A 19,214-nucleotide genomic window follows, 5' to 3' on the forward strand; every position below is an offset into this window, starting at 1 on the left:
CCGATTAGTTAACCAGCTAAACAGATTAAACATAGACTTTCAGTTTATGGGGAAATGAATAGGTCTTAACTTTAATAGTATGGAATATTCTTTTATTTAAATTTTATGACTCCTCATCTAGTTTCATTTAAAATGTCAAAATTGTAATGGGAGTGACATTCACTTTATAATAGTGTTTGAAACATATGCAGTAAAAGGGGTTGTAATCATAATGTTACAAATTACATGCTTATTTTTCCAGATCATACCTAATAGACTGTAATATCATTTTCAGTCACAGTTCACCGGAGTTAAATTTAAAGCATAATATTAAAGTCAAGGTTCCTTCACATCTAATTAGACATTAGAAACAAATGTAGCCAGGTCTGTATTCTGTTAACTATATGCAAATAATTCCTCAGAGAAAATGGAACAATTGAAGGACATTAAAGGTAAAAGTAGTCTACTGTAAAGGTACACAATAAATTACTGGAGATTTACCTTCAGCATTGTGCAACATGACATCTCAGTTGCTGTAGGACACACTACCACATAAATTGTACCCAGCTTGTCTCACTCTGCAAAATATTCAGGACAAACACAGAATATTTTATGCTTAGAAGCCTAACTTCCAGAAATTATGCCAGCCAGTGAGGCAGTTCAACGAAACACCTATCATTGGGGTATGGATAGCAGGACTGCAAATCTTGGCAGAGTCATTTATTTTCGGGAGAGTAGGGAAACATTAAAAGGAAAGCATTTTGTTCATTCCTTGAAAGTTCACATAAATAAGTCTTAGCTATAGACTGTATTGAGAAGGGAGTACTCGGCTGTTTCTGTGTGTTGTCTTTGTTTTGTGTGTCTTTTTGTGTTGTTTGTTTTTGTTTCCACTAATACGCATTTGCTTCCTTAAGTCACTGATGGTTTTGCTGTCTTTATCCTCACGAATAGGAGATGTTTCCCTGAAGTTCTATCAAGCAAGATCACAGTCAGATTTTCTGTACTTCTTCTTCTTCTTTTTTATCATCTAGCTAAAAAATGAGATTTGGAAGTGAAGGTGATTTTACAACATTCACCAGCCTGCTATGTAATTGGTATGCTGACTGGAGTTTTCCACTCAAATGCTTCTGATTGGCTCTCCATGGACCAATCATAATCTTGCCCTGTCTTCAAGCATCCTTTTAAGCCATTTAGAAAAGGATATTAATGTGGGCCTGAAATACAGGATTGCTTGAAATGGCCTGTCTTGATTATAGTTGTCTTTGTCCAAACACACAAAAAAATGAGTCTGTCTCTTAACCACCATATATTTTATGAAGCACTGGATATATAAATATACTTCTTAGCAAAATATTACTACCCCAATCTAATACATTAGATAAAAACCTTTGAAAATAGGACTTTTAGATTTTATTTATAGACTGTGAATATATTAATGGAAAAATTAAGAGTTTAAGAAGGCATGGTCATCGAATCTCCTACCGGCAAGTCTTGAATGATGTTGATATTTTCCTTCTTCCTCAAATCAGTCTTTAGCACAACAACTTGTTGCTAGAAACATTTCCATATATTTGGATTGATAGAAAGGTTTGGACACTCCAGTTTGCCATGGTCTCTCTATAGACTGAATTTTAAAAATTGTATTTCTAGACATTTCTTATCTATTATTCTGCATCAGGGCATGACATGTAAAACAGAACATCCTAGTCTTCATTCTTACAGTGCACAGTACCAGATCAAGGATAGAAACATGACATTAACAGTAGGACAGACGCCTCTTGGCCTCATTGACCTTGATGAGAAGGACTTTGGTCTGATATAGAGGAAAAAGTTACAATTATAGGTACAAGTAGCTTAGCTTGAAGTTATTTTGCCTTTGAAATTGGGGACACTTCAAATTAAAAATCTATATTAATTTAAATATCACTTGTACTTTCTTTCAGAAGAAAAGGAAACTAAATCTGTACTTTACTCTTGGAAATGACTAAGGGAACTGTATAAAAGAAAAGTAAGAACAGTCTAATTACAGCTATTACCCATTAGTGGAGAATTTCATGTTAATAATGAGTTGGGCAAAAAATCATTTGTAACATAAAACAGAACTTTTCATATAATTTCTGTTTTCATTGGGCCTTGATTTTTGTTTCAGAACAACCAATGTTAACAAATTAGTTCATTTTGGGATTTATCTTTCTCCTGGAAAATTACTGCCAGATAGATGTAGGAACTAAAAGTGTTATGGATAAGATTTAAAGAGAGAGCTATCCTTGCAAATATATATATATATATATATATATATATATATATATATATATATATATATATATATCTAGTTCTGCATATCTAAGCACTTTCAACTTGCTAGCATTTTGGCACATCATCATTTCTCCAACAGAACAAGGATACCAACATTAACATTTGCTCTAACACCTGATGAGCTGGACAAGCGGGGAGTCTTAGAACCTATTTATGATTCCAAGATAATATATGGAAGCCTGGGTACAGAAGAAAACAGTGAAAAGGGACTGACTGTTTCCTAGGGAGTCTGAAGAGTAAGGCAGAAAAGAATTTGAAGAAAAGGCTTATAATAATTGCCCAAACTGCACCTGTACAGGCCTGAATAAATATGCAATATTCTCCCAAGGAAATACAGTAGTTTTCAAAGATGTTGTGAGAAATGAGAGACAATACAAACCATATAATATTGCTTAAGCTTATCTTGAGATTACAAAAAGACAGCTGATTTTGCAAAATTCAAAGCATTCTATGTGAGTGTGTGTTGTCGCTTTCATTTCAATTTCTCTAATAGTTCATCCAGCCCAGTGAGTATGACTGAGCATCAAGGAGAGCATGTGGCCTTGGGTAGATTCATTATCTTTCTGGACCTGTTTGTTTCTTTCTTTCTTGTGCTGGTACCAGGGCTTGAATTCAAGGGCCTCACACCATTGCTTTGCTTTTTCCTTCAAGGCTGATGTGCTATCCCCTGAGTCACATCACCCCTTTGGGCTTTTTGCTAGTTAATTGGATGTAAGACTCTCCTTGACTTTTCTACCCAGGCTGGCTTTGAACCACAATATTTAGCATCTTGAATAGCTAGAATTACAGGTGTTAGCCAAGGACCCCTGGCTAGACCTGCTTATTTTAAAAACAGAGGAGAAGGCTGTTCACAGAAGCGGTCACTGTAATCATCCCATTTACCTGAGAGGCATAAACCAGGATGATTATGCTTTAGGATTGCCTGGTTCAAAACACAAGACCCTTTTTGAAAAACAAGCTCTAGGAATGTAGCTCAAGTGGTAGATTGCCTACCTAGTGAGAGAGTGAATCCCTGAATTCAAATTAGAGACACAGAGACTCCCACCCAGCTAAGGACTGAGGTCTTCTATTTTCATACTTGATTATTCCTCTCAGTAAGCAACCAATAATTCAAGAAATTCAGGTTCTAAATCCATAATCACTTCCAAATAAAAGATACCCACCACAATATTAGGTTCAGTTAAGCAAATCAGATTTAAGAAGAGATTTCTACAAATTGCTTACCACTAAAAGGAGATCTAATGTTGGAACAATTAGAGAGCTGTGACTGGTTCTTGACAGTCTTCCAACATTACCTTTGTATTCATTCTTTGACTTTACACAGGAATCAGCAATAAAGAGAGGGTGGATAAATTCCACTGTAATTCCCAATCCATATTTTAGACTCTAGTTGCAACATTTGTCTCTGCAAAACCTTTTTCGGAGTTGAAAACATGTGAAACAATGGATTGATTTGAAGGCTCAGCTCTTTGTTTCCAAGCTCCTTCCCCACTCCCTGTGGCAGAGCAGCCAAGGATGCCTTGAGAAGGGGTGGGGGAGGGGATGACAAGCGGGGAGCCCACACCTTTCATAATGGCTTGTGAACAATCAAGAGCTGATGGTATTAGTGAAAGGTTATTATTTGAATTAATCATACAAGTTTAAAACAACTTGGCATTTCAAAATGTTTCTAGGTAGGCGTAGTTTCCAAACTGCAACTGCCACAGAGTGTAATAGTTGGCATCCTGGGATGGGTGGAGGGAAAGGGTGGGGGGAATGAATGTCAGAAATGCAGCCGGTGTTGTCCTTTATGAAACAGATAACAGAGTCCTAGTCAGATTTGAACAACTTCAGGTGGAGAGAGGGGGGTAACAGAAGGGGGGAGAGAGAGGAGGGAGAGAGAGGAGGGAGGGAGAGGGAGGGGAGAGAGAGAGAGGAAGAGGGAGGGAGGAGAGGGGGGAGAGAGTGTGAGCATGGAGAAAAGGAAGTAAAGATCAAGGAAAGGAAGAGACAGAAGAAGGTAGAAAAAAAGGGAAAGGAAGGTGGCTAAAGATCTTGTAGCTTTGTGTTAAATGAGGCTTTGGGATAGGTGATATGCTATGGTGGGTGCACCATGTATCATTTTCATTTTCCCAATTATCTCCACTGTAGTAATGATCTAATGGATCATACAATATTGAGAAACTCAGATGTATTACTACACCTGATGCTCAAAGAACAATTCAATGCTATTCAATAATTTGAGAAAGAAGAGCACAGTAGGTAGAATGAGTGAGGTTTGAATAAGTTGTATCTTTCCTTGAGGATGAATAACCACCTAGTCCAGCAAACACACATGGAATACATTTTCGGACATGGTGATCTAATTATATGATAGCCAGCATCTGTGGAATAGTTAGTCTTTGACATCAAGGACATTACCTTCCAGAGGAGAAAAGCACTGCAGCAAACAATGGTACTAACTTACGGAAATTTACGTTATAATCTGCACAGTTTGATGTAGACATTTGTAGAAGAGTTTAAGAACAATATTGGTGGTCATGACAAGAGTGTGTATGTGTGTGTGTGTGTGTGTGTGAGAGAGAGAGAGAGAGAGAGAGAGAGAGAGAGAGAGAGAGACAGAGTGAGAGAGACAGAGAGATAGAGAGAGAGAGAGAGAGAGAGAGAGAGAGAGAGAGAGAGAGAGAGAGAGAGAGAGAGAGAGAGAGAGAGAGAGAGAGAGAGAGAGAGAGAGAGAGGTTATTTACACATGAACTGTTTTCCAAACTATTTGGAAGTGCAATGATCTTGCCAACAAACTCAATTGAATGTGAGCAGGCTCAGAATGATTATGTGTGTGAATTCGATTTCATCACTGGGACAAAATATGTGAGGGAAAAAATTTAAAGAAAGGTTTATTTATTTTTTTTTTTAATTGTATTTTATTTTATTTGAGAACATACTGTACAAAGGGGCTACAATTACATGGGCAGGATAATGGATACATTTCTTACCAAGCATTGCAGCCTCCTCCTTTGTTTACCCTTCACTTCCCTTCCCCGCCTCCCCCCTCCCCCCACCCAATTTTACCCCCCTCCCCCCACCCAATTATACCCCCCTCCCCCCCCCCACACCGGCATTGTAAAGCTGGTTTTGACATGACATTTTGTACTTCTCATTGTTGCAACAGGTCCACCTGAATCCTTAAACGACTTGTTTGTCCCCATCTACTCCACATGTTATACTGACATCAAATATAGTGAAAACGGGGGTTACACTGTGGGGGAGGGACATACAAAGCAACAAAGAAATAATCTTATAAATGCATTAGAAATACATGCATGAAAGAAACGAAAACATTAAAATACATATTTAAGGGTTCATTTTCCTAGCATCACATTATCTGACCTTTTCCGCTTGACTCATACCTATACTAGATATTGCAAATAAGGGAAACCATGGGACCTATGCTTCTTTGGGCCTGGCTTACTTCACTTAACATAATTTTTTCCAAACCTTTCCATTTCCTAACAAATGGGGAAATATCATTCTTTCTGATGGAGGCATAGAATTCCATTGTGTATATATACCACATTTTCTTGATCCATTCATCTACTGAGGGGCATCTGGGTTGGTTCCATATCTTAGCTATGGTAAATAATGCTGCAATAAACATAGTTGTGCTGGTAGCTTTAGTGTGGTCTTGTTTGTAAACATTTGGGTAAATGCCCAAAAGTGGGATTGCTGGATCATAGGGGAGATCTATGTGAAGTCTTTTGAGGAACCTCCATACTGCTTTCCAAAGTGGTTGAACAAGTTTACATTCCCACCAACAATGAAGTAGGGTTCCTTTCTGTCCACATCCCCTCCAGCATCTGTTGTTATTGGAGTTCTTGATTTTTGCTGTTCTAACTGGAGTGAGGTGATATCTCAATGTTGTTTTGATTTGCATTTCTTTTATGGCTAGGGATGTTGAACATTTCTTCATGTGTCTATTGGCCATCCTTCTTTCTTCTTCAGAGAAGCTTCTCTTTAAGTCTTTCGCCCACTTATTTATTGGGCAGTTGTTTCTTTGAGGATTTGTTGTTGGGTGGTTTAATTTTTTGAGTTCCAAGTATATTTTAGATATGAGACCCTTGTCCGTTGTATGGCTAGTAAAGATCTTCTCCCAATCGGTGGGTTTTCTATTGATCTTGCCAGCTATGTCATTTGCCCTGCAGAAGCTCTGCAATCTTATGCAATCCCATTTGTCCAACCTTTCTTTGATTTGTTGTGCTTCCGGGTCTCTATTCAGAAAATTTCGACCTGAGCCAAGGAGACCTAGGGTTTCTCCTATTCCATCCTGTAATGTTTTCAGAGTGTCTGCTTTGAGTTCAAGGTCTTTGATCCATTTGGAGTTGATTCTGGTGCAGGGTGATATATAAGGATCTAGCTTTAGTTTTCTACATGTAGTTAACCAATTTTGCCAGCACCATTTACTGAAGAGGCTGTCTTTCTTCCATTCTATTGTTTTAGCTTCCTTATCGAAGATTAGGTGGCTATAGGTCTGTAGGTTCATTTCTGGGTTTTCAATTCTATTCCATTGGTCCTGAGGTCTGTTTTTATGCCAATACCAAGCTGTTTTGATTACTATGGCTTTATAGTAGAGTTTGAAATTTGGTATTGATATTCCTCCAGCAGTGTTCTTTCCGTTGAGGAGCGTTTTTGCTATTCGGGGTCTTTTATTGTTCCATATGAATTTTTGGATTGCCTCCTCTATTTCCTTGAAGAATGAGGGTGGAATTTTGATAGGTATCGCGTTGAATTTGTAGATAGAAGAAAGGTTTATTTTTGACTCATGGTTCTATTAGTATTATCCTGAGGCAGGCTGAAACATCCTGCTTGAAGGGAAAAGAGAAAAACTGCTTGCCTAAGAGCAGTAGGGAGGAGGAGACAAAAAGAGAGACAGACGGACAGAGACAAGAGACAGAGATGGGTTTTAGAGATGCATCTTTTATTGGCACAGCTGTAGCAACCCACTTTAATCAACTATCTCTGAAGATTAACTAACTCTTTGATGAAGTTAGCACCTTCATGCTCTATTTGCCTTTCAATAATGCTCTGAGGTGGGGACCAGGCTTTCTACACAGGAGCTTGTGGGAGTATGTCATATTTAAACCACAACAGCATGAGCCTACTATGTGTCTTGCTATCATAAAAGTATGATGTTAGGACCAGGGCTAGCCAACTAAATAGGGCCAGCATGTTTTACAAAGGATTTAGACTCAAATACATAAGGATTGGACAGTGATGGATTATATTTGCATTTTATGTGATATAAGGGGGAACCGGTGGAGGGGGTGGATGGGAAGGGATGGGAAGGGGAAGCAAAGGAGGAGGCAACAATGCTTGATAAGAAATGTACTCATTACCTTGTCCATGTAATTGTAACCCTTCTGTACGGTATTTTCACAATAATAATAATAATAAAAGAATCACATAAAACATTTTTGAAACGCTTTTTGGCAAGCTGGTCACCATTGACTCACACACGAAATCCATGCTACTTGAGAAGCTGAGATCAGGAAGATGGGAATTTGAAGCTAGTCTAAACAGAAACATTTTCAAAACCCAACTTCAAACCACTGTGGTATGCCATGGTGTGTAGTCATCATGGAACCAAGTCATTGGTTCCATGCCATACCATGCTGAAAAGTCTGAGACCCCATTTTACCGAGGAAAGATAGAGATGCTGGTAGAAGTTTATGACCTCAACGACAATGAAAAGTCTAATGCAGGAAAGAAGTGAAATCCATTGGAAATAACCATTAGAAAACAGGACTGGAGAGATGGCTCAATTAGTAAAACACTATCCTAGACTGTGAGAGGCCTTGAGTTCAAAACCACCGCACTGCCAAAATAAAAAGCTCCTTTGTATAGAAAGACTAAAGAAAAATCTCAGGGAGAGGACTAACTGGTGTTTTTTTCATGTGATATCCTGCCTCATTTAGACCATTTGAACAAGCTGCCAGTTTATCTATCACTCATTTCTACTTGTCTTTCAAACAGCCATATTTCTCATTTCTCACATTAAAAATCATCATATTTCTGAAAGTTTTGGGTCAGTGACTCATGCCTGTGATCTTGGCTGCGCTGGAGGCTGAGATATGAGGTTTGAACTTTAAAGCTAGCTTGGGCAGGAGAGTCCCCAAGACTCTTACCTCCAATTAACCTCCAAGAAAGCTAGAAGTGAATGGGTCACTGAAGTGGTAGTCCACCAACCTTGAGGTCAAAAGCTTAGGGACATAGTGTCCAGGCCCTGAGTTCAAGCCCCAAGATCTACATTTAAAAAAATGACATGGTTTTTTTTTTTCTGACACCAAATCTCATGACTATATTCCTAAATACTCAAGAATATGAACTTTCAGTTTGCTAGATTCTATCTCTAAAACGACTAATTTAATATAGAACAAAGAAGTGTGGCTCAAGCGGTTTAGCACCAGCTGAGCAAGTGTTGTGCTAAAAATAAAATTAGATTGTTTGGTAACCAGAGTGCCAAGGATGAAAGGCACTAACTGGAAAACATTTTGTAAATGAAGATTTGTGTGTCCGGTTCTTAAATTAAATAACCTAGAGAGTTAAAAGTAAAACAATTTTTTAGTTGCACTTCATTAGGCAAAGGAATTAATGGCAAAGCGGATTGCTATTTTTTTTTTAGTTCATGCAGTTAATCACAAAATTTAGAGATGGAAGCATAATTACATTATATTTTGTACATACGCCTTGGTTTTAGTGTGTGTGTGTGTGTGTGTGTGTGTGTGTGTGTGTGTGTCTGTGTGTGTGTGTGTGTGTGTGTGTGTGTGTCAGTAAAGTTACTTTATTTGCCCTCCAGTTATTATTGGCTAAGTCCATGAATCCAAACAACAAAAACAAGATAAGCAGTAGTTTTCTTGTCTTGTCTTTTATAGTCTTCTCTCCATATATTGTCATCTATTGTGAAGTAATCTATAACTTTTAAGAACACTGTAGTATGCAATAGGTCAAATGTGTGTGTGTGCACATGTGTGTAGTTTTAGCAGGTACTAAGAGGGAATAAATTCATCAAAGTTTTTTTAAAAAATGCAATTTTGGGACATTTGATTTTGAAAAGCAAATCATTTCTAGACCATCACTAATTGTATGCCTGTGTGCTTTCTCACAACTCAGCCAAAATAAAGAAAGAATATTAATTGTGCAATGTATTCTAATATAGACATTTATTTAGCTACTGTTTTTAAATAGAAATCAGTCAAAAAAAGATTAGAAATCTACTCTTGAAATTTTTAAATTTTAAAATTGGAAATGTAACTTTTTAAAGTAATTTTAAATTTTAAATTAGGAAAAAAGAAAGGAAACCTTGTACCATGTACAGAAATATATGTATATAATTTCAAAGTTGGGAAATCAAAACAGGATTCTGAATCTGATGTCAGTCTGGGCTATCTATAATGGTCTTGTCTTCAGAAACAAGCAAACAAATAAAAAAAATCTCAGAATAGTCATGAAATTTAGAGAGGAAGTAGTGAACTTATGCTCTTTGTCTTAAGTTTTATTTAGCTGGTATCTGTTCTATCTCTGTAATATTTATTACTTAGTAAATGTACATTTTTACACATCTTCATTCTTGAGAAGGAATGAACTGGCTAATTGTGTGAAGTCAAAAAACATTTTAAAAGGCTTGCCCAATTATTAAAACAAATAAAAGTATACATTATTCAAATCATTCTTAATTTTTTTGGTTTTATGAATTATTATTTTAGTGTTTTTATATGCATGCTTGAAACGGAGAGCAATATTTCTATACCAACTGGAAGAAACGACTTTCTAATTTGTGCAGTTCATAACCCCATGTCTGCCCAGGAATAATGATATTCCAGATAAGAAAAATGATCTGAATAGTAGGATGTCAAAAGGCTTAGGCTGTCATCATCTCACAAAAATTAAAATGTCTTTACTTAAAACCTTGTCTGTCACATGATTTTTGCTGGAGCTTTCTGCACCAGTTTCTCTGGGTGAGGCTGATACTGTTTATTTTGCAGTAAAAACAATTTCCAGGAGGCTTTAAGCATCAGCTTTGGTCTGATACATGCTCTGTCAGGTATCTCTTTGAAAGAAAGCTCCTTAGGAAGGGTCTTTGGTATATTTAATGACCAGTTTTGTTTTGCTTAAAAAGCAAGAGCAGTGACAGAATTCCCTGCTGCCCAAGTGATTATATGAAATTACCTGCAGTGTCCATCCACTCGGTGCTTTCTAAACTGGATCTGATGGGCCTGCATATTTTTGTTGGGTTTAAAATGGGCACTCAGCACCCCATGGCTTATTTAACTGACCAGAGTAGAAAAGGAAGAAGGCTATTTCTCATGGACATACACAATTTTTCTTAACCTTTATCCCCATATTATTGATGATTTTTCCCACTTTGTTGTTGTAAAATATGAGGAACAGAACTAAATACCTGAATTAAAAATTAGGGAGAAAAATATTAACATTTATATTTACACAGAGATGTGATAGTCTCTCTCTCTCTCTCTCTCTCTCTCTCTCTCTCTCTGTATATATATATATATATATATATATATATATATATATATATATATATATAAAATGTTCTTGAAAACAATCATTTCAGTTGAAAGCTAGAAGCTATTGCTGAGTGAATAACTCTGTACTTCTGTTTTTCCATTGTAACATAGAAAGAGGCCAGTTACATTTTCATACTACCTTTGAAACGCAAAATAGACTAGATTATTTTTATTCTTGAATAGCTCTATTCAGGGTTCTTTGTTTCATGATTAGACACTTTGATAGCTAGAACTAGAAAGAAAAATCTTTCAGTTTACTATCCCCAAATAGTAGATTTGTATCCATAGAATGCAATAGCATACATTAAACATGTTTCATAAATCAGCCATGCCAAAGAGAAGTGAATCTTTAAAATAACCATCTAGCCATGTATCTAATGCCTATAAACCTAGCTAAAAAGGAAGCTGAGATCTCAGAACTGAGATCTCGTATTGAGTTTCAATACGAGCCTGGAAAGAAAAGTTCACAAGACTCTTATCTCCAATTAACTAGCAATAACCCAGAAGTTGAGGTCTAGATCCAATGGTAGAACACAAGCCTTAAGTGAAAAAGGTAAGGGAGATGCCCTAGCCCTGATTTCAAGGCTCTGTATACACACACAAACACACACACACACACCACACACACACACACAAAATAGAATATCTATTATGGCTGAGTTAGTTGGTATAAATATTCAAGACTTGTTAGTCAATCTCACAAGTCTTCACTGAAACTTCTTCATTGTTTTACTTTCTGGTAGGTATATAATTGGCCCTGGGCTGCTTGGGTAAAAGTGAGTTACGTTTTTTATGTACACAAACCATGAAAATGTATTAGTGCTTTGGAGTAAAATTGATAAAGTCCACGTTGGCAACTCAGATTAAATGAAACAATCAATGTAATTTTAATTTGTCAATAACCATCTTTAGTGTTCTTTATTTTTATATGAAATTAGATTTATGAAAAACATGAACCAGTGCCATTTGGTCACCAGAAAACATTAATTACAAACAATTATAAGTGAGGTTTAAATTTTGATGTTTGATATGTCTGATATAATTTTTATACAACTCTGATATTGATATAATTATTAATACAACATTAAAAAATTGTCAAATATGGATATTTTGGAAGAGCCTCCAAGTATGACAGTAAGAGTGTCAAATGGTCACATGCTTAGAATTGTCATAGTGAAACAGATCATCATATACTAATACGTTCATGATTGGAAAGAGTTTATGTGTCTACTATGTTGCCTCCAGGTTAGTTTAGTTATGGACACAGCAGATCAATGTAAAATCTCCTGATATGTTTATTGTGAGTGTGTGTGAAATTCGAAGGTATGGACTAGAGCACAGGATGTTTTGTGGGCACTTTTTTATTCTCCTAGTGGCAGAAAATCAGGAGTAATACTAGTAGACATTGCACCATATAGATAATCCTTTTGCTCAAAATAATATGGTGAGTAAAGCAAAATTTTGATCATGTCACAATTGCCTAATTGCAATTACTGTAAAAACTGCAGAAATTACTCTTCTCCCACACAAAATTATCATTTTTACCTATTACAAATGTATAATTTAACCTAATTATTGGAAAAAGTTTGTTATTTTGTGGTCACTTCTGTAATCAATTTGTATTGAATACAATGTTACATTAATAAAAATAATTTCACAGATTGAAAAGAACTAGAAGTCAGTGATTTTCATCGACATTTTTTAAATGTAGATAATATATCTATATTTTGAAGTGTTAAGAGTTTTAAAATATTCAGAAAGGATATATACATTAAAATGCTAATGCTATAATGATTGATAATATAAGGTCAAATTAGAATTAAATTGACTCAATCCATAAATATTATTTAATTTATTCTGTGTGTCATGCTACAAAAGTAGGTCAGTACTTTTTTCTTCAATTGTTTTGCAATTCAGGAGTAAAGTGAAGATATATTTAATAGCAATCTCGTCTCCATTGCTTTCTTACATAGATATAGCAAGAACCTTCTCTTCCCTGAAGTTGCTATAACGAAGAGCAATTTCATCTTAATTTTTGATTATCATTTCCTAGGTTTTACAAGTAACCTATTCAATGGCTCCCATACCATCACTATTATTCAATGTCTTTGGGACATTTCAGCTGACAAATAACTCTATCTTCACCTAGTGTATGGATTGTCATCTTGATTTCTGCCTTCTCTATGCAGGATTTATCTATTCAGTAATTTTTGCCAATTGTTTCTTCCTCTTTCTACTCCTCTTGACCCCTGACAGAACAATCTGGAAGTTACTGAGGCATTTTCCTCACTGCCTATAGATAGGTATCTGAGTTTAACTAGATAAAACCAAAAGTATATTTCTAATAACAACTTCATTTAATAATATAATGCTATATATTAATACATGTTATGTTAATATAATAATATAACATCAAATAATAATATCATTGAAGTTCTAATTGAGATCAGACAATGTAATTGAGGGAAAGCTGCCAGGGAGTGAAATAATATGTTCAAAGACTGGGAAACAATAAAGAAAAGAGATAATCTAGCTCAAACAAGAGCAAACAAAAATCCCCAAAGCATTCTCCAGTAATGAAGAATGAAAGGATTATAGTTAAGGTTAGAATAGGAGAGTCAGGGATCAGATTATTTATTACCTTATAGACCATCTTAAAAATGTATTTCTTGTATTAAGTGAAGTAAGCCAGGCCCAAAGAAACATAGATCCCATGGTTTCCCTTATTTGCAATAACTAGTATATGTCTGGGACAAGCAGAAAAGGTCAAATGTTGTGTACATATGACCAGATGAAATGATGTTAAGCCAAATGAACCCCAAGATAGAGACCCAAGTGGTTTTTTTTCTTTAGTGTTATTGTTTCTAATGTATTTATAATGTACCATGTGATGTTTTTGTTTCTTTGTGTTCTTCCCCCATTGGAAGGGGAAGGGAAAGAACAAAATGCTTAAATAGGAATACAGGTTGACCCATTGTAATAATGAGATGCTTTAAAACGAACTTTACAATTTAGGCAGGAGGAGAGTGTAGTTGTGGAGGTGGGAGGGAAGGGACGGTAGGGGAAAAACGAAGGAGGCAACAATGCTTGATAGGAAATGTACTCATTACCTTGCTCATGTAACTGTAACCCGTCTGCGCAGTATTTTTACAATAAAAATGTATTAAAATAAAAAATGCATTTCTCTACGCTAAGAAAGTGGGAGGTTTGTGGAACCTATCCAAGGTCAAAAAGTTTTGGGTTTTGCTACATTTGGGATCTCAGATTTTCAGATCTGAGATTAGTACTGTCATGCTGATGCTTGAGTCATTCTCACAACTGTGACCAGCTTGCACTGGGGACATGCCACCTGTCAACAAATCCAAAAATGTTCACTTTATCACCTACATTAAGTATATTAATTTGTGCATTGTTTTCTAGAACCTATTTGCTTGGAAAACATACTGTATTTTCTTGAAAGCAAAAGTAAGAAAACACTCAGGAGATCAGTCACAGATTTTAACAGCCAATGGGATTGGCTAAGAGCTTCTTCTCCCCATTTACCTAACTGAATGATGAACATGTGAGAATCCAACATCTTTGATTTTTGAACTCTTTTTCAATTAATTAATTATGTTTTTTTTTACTGCACTTGGTGAAGCCACAAGTAATAATTCTGGACTCACAGTGGGTATGTTTCAGGATGAGGTCAACTACACTCCGATTCTGTTCTAGCTTACCCTCCTAATTCATCATTGTTCTATCCTTAACTATCCTTACTAATAGGTCACAATAAATGCAGGTACACTACTCATTCAGGACATATGTATAAAGCATATATAAAAATATATGATTGAACTTGAGTCTAACTCTCAGGATATTAGATTTATGCATTATGATAACAAAAAGAAATCCCAAACAATGCTTGTGCCAGACACTACAGATATGGATTTTCAACTTGTACTGAGTTTAGACATAATATTGTTATTTGAAACTTACTCCTTGATATTACATATTCCAAAGTAGATTAGATATTCTGGATTATTACAATTATTACTAGCAATTTTCAATCTGTACATATATATGCAGCTTATAATTTATATTACAATTTGTCTATTTGCATAAAATGCAAATTTAAATATATTATTTTATTTTTGTCTAGTATAGAATATTTCAATTTATTTTTTAATTTAAATTTTATTGTAAAGGTGATGTATAGAGGGTTACAGTTACATAAGTCAGGTAACAAGTACATTTCTTTTTCACCACTGTTACTCCCACCCTCAATTTCTCCCACATTTTCCCCTCCTGACCCCCCTCCTCCCAAGTAGTAAAGTTCATTTCCAACATAGTGTCTAGTGAGTATCACTGTTGAATTGGTTCGCCTTTTGTTTCACTGGTTCTGTTATTCCCTTCCCCTTCCCCGAATCAGATATACTTATATATAAGACAAAGGGTACAGAAATTTTTTTAAGTGACATCAGGGAATAAAACAAAGGGGAGAAAAGAAAGGAGAAATAACTGTGAAGAGTACAACAGTCCCATATATTGGTCTAAAAGGAAATATAAAACTAAGCATTCATTTTATGATTCAAGGAATGGATGGAGTTGATAGGAAATCAATGTTGATTTCTAGCTGCACCTTTGAGTGTTTCAATGTATATATGAAAGACCAAAGTATTTTTATTGATATTAATGGTCATGTTAGTTTAATCTGATAAAATTTCTTAGATATATTTATTATTTACCTATATAGGTGATCCTAGAATGTTAGAGCTTAATTTTAGTATACTTTCCCAAGCTTAGTACTAGTTTTATTCTACAAGTTTGTTCCATATATGTTAGTTAAATGACAGGCTGTTAAACAGAAGGTAGTTCTACAGATAAATACCTATAATAATTCATTTCATAAGTGGTTTATTTTGTAGATGTCAGGGTGTGAATAGAAAGGGAAATAGGAGCGAACTATCGAAAGTGGTATGGCATTTTCAAGTTCATTACTTGTCTCCTATTAAGAACCTTAACTCAAAGTTGCCATTCTCAAGCAATATTAAAAGAAAGATATCTAATTTTAAGTGAAAAATATATTTTTTGAGGAGACAGGTAGGATGAATTCTTGACATAAGATACTGTTAGGTACCTGTCTGGTTACTGTTGGGTGTTATAGGAGCTCTTTCTCTGAAGTGTTAAGAATTGATGACAGTTTAGGTATAGTTCTGCCTGAAGCCACTGGAACTAATTGGCTGACCCCTTCTCCTTATCAGTTTCCACAGTTAAGAGTGCTATCGGAATTTTCCCCTGAGATGGCCCATAGCAACTAGGACAAAGTAAGCATACATCCAGGAACTTCAATAATCAAGTGTCATAAAACGCTTTGCAAAGAAAAGCTTACCCATTATCATTATTATCTGAGAACTCTGAAGCTGTTTATACTGTACATAATCTAATCATCCATTAGAGTGCACATTAAGCTAATATTATTTTGTATCTATTCTAGCCTTTGACTGATAGAAATCAGTCAACTATTTGTGAACCGCTCACCAGGATATATATCGTGTCACTAGCTGCTTAGAAATTGTGCTTGCTCCTTCAGGATTTATCAGCTAATAAGATAGATAAAACCAGCAAAAGAAAATCTTTCCAGACATAGGTAAAAGTATACACAGATACTAGAACAGTCATGGGGGAGGTAAATACTGAACTGTAAGCACCATGAAAAATGGAAAATATTCATGAAAAAAGTAATGAAGGAAAAGCTTAGAGGCCATACAGAGAGAAAATAATGCATTTGTCAGAAGGAGTGGGAATTTATTTCAAGCACTTGGAAAGGCCTGGCAGACATCTAATTCCAAGAATGGGAAAAAAGATTTAATAAGCAGACAAGAAAACGATGGATGGGATTAGAGGAAACAGAGAGTACAGATTAGGTTTATATACACTCAGAAAATAAATTGATCCTTTGAGATGTCTGTCTGGCTTACTTTAACACTTGCACAGTGCCCTTGGCTGGATTACAACCATTGTTCCTGGGACCACTGCTTTTCTCCATGAAGTCTGTATCAGAGCTTCTATGTTGTCTTAAGACCAAATTCAGTTTTGTCCAAAGTCTAGGTTTATAACCTAGTTCAGTCATACTAGCCAAGCAACTTTAGCCAAGTTACTTAAATTCTCCAGAATTTAGTCTCCTTGTCTAGGTGGTGAAAGCCACCTAGAATTATTAAACACCTGACAAGGCTCAGTACATTGAAGGATGGGAATATAGAGAGTCCCACACCATGTAAGATCTTCCAGTGCAAATGTTCAACAGAGAAATCCTGTTCGTAACCATCCATCCTATCATTAACTCTATTTAATAACTAACAAAATATTTTGGCCAAGTTTCAGTATACAAACTTGCCTGGATTAAAAGTTGGTCACTACTCTACAGAATCTTAACACTAATGTCACTCATGTTATTTTAGTGGCTGATAAAATTACCAGACTGAATTTCTAGTTGTGAGTTCACCATGACTTTGCTTTTATCTCTCCTTTTGTCATTTTATTAATGTTTAGAAATTACTAATTTATAGAGGTTATATTTTTTAAAGAACTTAATTTAGAAAAAAATCCTGGTATTAAAGTATCAAGCACTTTGAGTCTGATGTGGTTGAGAACCAGTGAGTTGAACAATCACAAATAGCTTCAAGCTCTCAATCCATAGACTTAGAAGTTTTACTTTGATCTATAAGAAAGGAGAAATTCTTAACTGATTTTCAATAGTGATGTTCAATTTGATACATAAATTTCAGAAGTGGAGAAGAATGACTGAAGCAGGCCATCAATTGATTTAACCACTTTTTACACTTAGTTCAACGGAGATGAGCGTTTGAGGTTTAATCATAACCTTGGCTATGAATCAACACCATCAGCCGCTAATGAGAAGCATAATGAGAAGGGTTTGTTATCCTAATGACAACTTTTAAACATAGACTTCACTCATAGACAGTAAATCACATTTTCTTAAAGAACTTAGAATGGCATTATTGAAAATTTAAACAGCCGATTCTTTTTCTATTTTTATATTCTGATTTTGTTAAATGGTATAAGAGGAAGAAGGCGACTGGTGCATTTTGATCTATCAAAGCACATGTCATATTAAGTGCTTTTCAATACTTTGATATTCAAATAATTTCCCTTCAAGTTTCTCTTGCAGGTACACATGTACATCAACAACAAAGGAAGTCAGTCGGGAAAGAACATGTACTTCTGTGGGAATAATGCTGAAACGCTTCCTGAATATGGTGGTATACAAATATTTTAGCAGTAGACTCAGTGAGCTCCATTTTTCAGGGCTTTTTAATTTGTACATGTCATCCTTCGAAAGTGAAGCACAATAAAATTGGGCATTTTACAGTCAAATACCTCGATTTTTGTTTCGTGTTTCACCTCTGAAATATGATCATCTACTAAAACAAAACCTATGGGGCAGAAAGACATTTTCCCATTTTGTAAATCAAGCAGAAGCATGAATGTTTGCTGGGACATCTAGCAGCTCTGCTAGGCATTTCACATTCTGATAATGTGACCTTCACATGACAGAATTGGATCAAAAATAACACATTTTGATGGTACTTGTAAAAGTAATGGAGCTTCTGTCAAAAACATCCAGTATGATCATGAAACTTGAATACCTAGTAGGTGCTGTGGAGGCAGAAATAGAGAGTTCATGTTTTTAATGTAATATTTCCCTCTTAGTAGTGCTTAACTTGCAAAAATTATTTGACATCCCATTTCAAGTGATAAAAGACAGTATTGTTGGGTCAATGAAATTATTGTGATGTAAAGAAAGGTATAAGAGCCTCATAATTCCTATCCATGTATTGCTGAGATGCATATTTACACATCCAAATATATTTATTGGCTATCTATTCTAGCAGAAATAAGGTGTGTATGTGTCTGTGTGTCTGTGTGTGTGTGTCTGTGCACGTGTGTGGTGTGCAAGCTGGTCCAAAGGCATGTACTCAGGGCCTGAGCACTGTTTCTGAGCTTTTTGGCTTATGGCTTTTGGTGGTTAATTATAGATAAGTGTCTCACAGACTTTCCTATCCACACTAGCTTTGAGCTTCAACCATCAGATCTCAGCTTCCTGACTTGCTATTGGCATGAGACATAGTCACTCAGCTCAGAAATACATTTTTAATATATTTAAGTGTTTTACATATTTCATCTGAGAAAGATGGCATATGGTTTTGTTCATATTCCACAAGAGCTTTCAGTGAGTTGATCTGGAGATATTTGGAAGAGAACAGAGCTAATATTTTTGTTCATACTACAAATCCATCTATTGTGGACAAAAGTGATAACTTTGGTTTGGGATGAGTATAGAAGGTGCTTAGGGAACAG

This window comes from Dipodomys merriami, unplaced genomic scaffold (genome assembly GCF_024711535.1).
Source record: "Dipodomys merriami isolate MVZ:Mamm:240054 unplaced genomic scaffold, mDipMer1.0.p SCAF_12, whole genome shotgun sequence".
Classification (NCBI taxonomy): domain Eukaryota; kingdom Metazoa; phylum Chordata; class Mammalia; order Rodentia; family Heteromyidae; genus Dipodomys; species Dipodomys merriami.